The sequence below is a fragment of the Quercus suber genome, unplaced genomic scaffold (genome assembly GCF_002906115.3).
Source record: "Quercus suber isolate HL8 unplaced genomic scaffold, Cork oak 2.0 scaffold_1447, whole genome shotgun sequence".
In the NCBI taxonomy this organism is placed as follows: domain Eukaryota; kingdom Viridiplantae; phylum Streptophyta; class Magnoliopsida; order Fagales; family Fagaceae; genus Quercus; species Quercus suber.
Genome location: NW_027070821.1, coordinates 9,435 through 13,047, shown reverse-complemented (window position 1 = coordinate 13,047; position 3,613 = coordinate 9,435).

The window sequence follows — 3,613 nt, the reverse complement described above, 5'->3', positions numbered from 1 at the left end:
CTAATATATATATATATATATATATTAGCCCTAACTCCTAAACTCCGGTCAATTATTGGATACACATTATACTAATTTGGATTGATCACATATATTTTTATATTTACTTATCCAATAACAGGGTATCATGCAAGTTATGTTCCATTACAACTAATGTTACAATTCACTTGTAGCCACATATTCGAAATTAATTCAGAGAAGTGCTTTAAAAATAGAAATAAATATTCTGGTCTAGCTAAGCCACATTAAATAAAGGTGATGCCTAAAAACTACTTAAAAAGAGCTTTCGGTTTGTTGCATATTGTGTCCTTGGCAACGGACTCTCTTGTATGCTTGTGTTTTTAGGGTAAGGTGTATGTGTGAGTCTTTTTTTTCTTATTTTATTTTTACGAGTTGCCACTAACTATTACTTTTGTATTAGATGTGATTGATCACCTATTTGTCTAATTTTTTTTAGTTATATATACAATTAACTAAAAACTAATTCAAGGGTAATTGATTAATTAAAGTAAACCAAAGTCTCGAACCAAAGATTTTGGACTCGGAAGTTCGATTATGGGTGGGGAAAGTGTTAAGCACCCCACACCACTGATCCAAAGGATAGTATCTGTGGGGCCTGTTTTTGTAGCCCAAGCCCAAAAGGTATGGATTAGAGGCCCAACGAGCCCCGAACAATGAATTTGTAGAGAGTGGGCGAAAGAGCTGGGTTGGTTATGAATTAAACAATAGTTGGCTAAGGCATTTAAGATTGAAATAACGTGAAATAGTGCCTGAAAAACTCAATGAAAGAATGTCCGAAGAGATGTTTTATTGAATGAATAGTTATTACAACACTCAGAGCTACAGTAAAGTTTTTGTTTCCTTCTTTTTCTCTCCCCTTTCTCTCCCTCCTTTTAGGGGCTCTTCTTCTTTATATAGCCTCATCCCTTATCATCCCTGCCGCCCACTTGTCCCTCATCTGCGTACCTACTTGAGTATGGGTCACATCAAGCATCTTCTCTAACTTTTGAGAGTGGCGGTAGGTGTGGTTGCACTGCTCAGGGGTCTTCTCCACATAAATGCGGCCAGAAAAGATGCTACAATGCATTAAATACGGTGGCAATAGCTTTTCCTTGAGATATTTCTTTGTCTTATCATCCCCTGACATGCCCAAAGTTTATCTTTGTCATTGGGATTGCTGGGAAGGTCATTCAGACTCTCCCAATGCTTGTTTGGTTTAGACTAAACGTATCCGAGGAGTAAGGACTCTTTGGACAAAAGGTAACCTCTTTAGACTATATTCCTCCTCCACTTCCGGGCTTCCTGCCTTCAGATGGACTCTGCCCCAACCAATTATTACTATTCGGAAATACAATACTCCTCAACATGGGGCCCTAGGCCCACTAAGTAGTTTTGGGTTTTTACCCCCCACAGTATCCATTTTAATTTTATTTCTAGTATTAACGTTTTAGAGAAAAAATTAGATACTTGACACTTGGAAAAGATTTTGTACAATCAATATAATTCATGCCCTTTGGCTGTGCCCACACTTGGAAAAGATTTTGTACAATCAATATTAATCAAAAAGTTGTAAAATTTATAAGTATAGTATTACTCTTACAAGAATCAATGATTTTGTTTAAGAGGAACAAAATGTAATTTTATAGAATAAAATTGCTAAAATTAGTACACATATATATAATAATATATTTTTTTTAAAAAAATTAGGGGAGGCAATGGCTCCCCTAGTCCAACAGTGGCTCCGTCCCTGTTGAAGAGTAAGGATGTCTCATTGGTGTCTTATGGTCATTTGATTGATGAGGCAAAATGTTTAGCTGAAAACTTTATTGCTGTTCTTTTCTCTCATATTATAAAGTAGGATAATTCTACTAGTTATAACCTTGCTAGACATGTTAGCAAGTTCTCAATGTGGATGAAGGATGTTCCTTCGCATCTTAATACTGTAATCTTAGCCAATATAGATGATCTTTCTTAATAAAGTTATAGTTTTTTTATCCAATATATAGATACACACACATGTGATTATTTATTTACATATAACATATCATGTGAATATTTATGATAAAGAATTATTTATAAACAAAGCATGTGAGAGTTTACTACGTTGCAAAAATAAATATTAGTTAAGGAATTGTGTGGTTAGGTAACTATGAAATACCTTACCTCTCATGATGACCTGGCCACTATTATCCCAACACCTATAAAGGCTTGTAAACTAACATAGATACAAAAATACCGAGTAACACTAGTTTCTCTTAGAGGTCTTTTGTCAAACACTTAGCAGACATAACCAAGAAGTAGACCTAGGTTCATCTACAGGTGCTGTAACAGAGGGAAGTAGAATTTTCAGCACCTAAAAAATACATCAAAGTAAAATTTAAGGGGAAAAAAAAAATATATTTAAAGAAGTAGATAAACTCAAAAAAATATAAAATAATGAATAATCTATCCAAAACAATCTCTACCAACTAAATAGTGTGGAAGATAGTGGTTCTTGAGGTGACGGGGTTACGACGTCTTGGAGACTAGGTTTTATAGAAATAAAATCGGCAGCTTGTCAAGGGCGATTATTTTTGTCAGGTTTTATACAAAAACTGAAAGTTGTACAAAAATTTTACATTTAATTTTTTTCAGAATATTATTCGTTAGAATAATATGTTTATATATATATATATATAACTTTAGATATTCTTTGAAATTTAAATTTTTATTTTTGAAATGAGTGTGTGTATGTTTTGAATTGTATATATTTGTAAACAAGCTTATAAAATATCAAATTATTAATTATAATTTTTTAATAATATAAATAATCTATTTCATAGTAAAATTTAAACAATATTATTAGCAAATACAAGGTTATTGAATCTAATTTTTGTAAGTTTACAAATGAAAATCATTCTATCTAATTAATTCAAATAATATGATTTTAGTTATAATTTACTTATTACTTATTAGTATGACTTGTGAATGGATAGAAAAATTTAGTCATTGAGTGAACTTTATATGAAAAAAGAATCATTTAATCATGTAACTCAAGCTTCTTCAACAAGTAAAATGACCAAGCTTGAACATATAATTCTCAACTTTTAATACTCAATAAGACTTGGCTCTTTTACAATCCTAATATTGATAAATTGTGTTGTGATACTTTTGATAGATATAATAGAATTTCAATATATAATGTTTATTCCATGATGATTGCTCTTATCATCATGCGAAGACATAATTGGTTTTTGGTGTAGACTGATTCAAACCCCAGATCTATTATTAGACGACAAAAAACTTTATGAGTTATGCTAATTAATATGCAACCAGACCGGATTTTATATGAAGTGTTCTGTAACTCTATCAGTCCATCCATCTCCCAGCTCCACTATTTGATTTTTTCCCCCTCTTTCTTCTTCCTCTCGATTTTAATCCTTGTACAATTCAATTAACTTATATAGTAGTCTTACATAAATTACAGTAGACTATAAAACAGGAAAACGGGGGTCAGAAGGATCATTTTCCTTCAGATATTTCCCATGGTGGAGCTTTATCAGTTTATCCATGAAAGAAAAGTAAAAAAAATGGATTATGGGCTCAAGACATTTTTTTCTTAATTTTTTTTTTT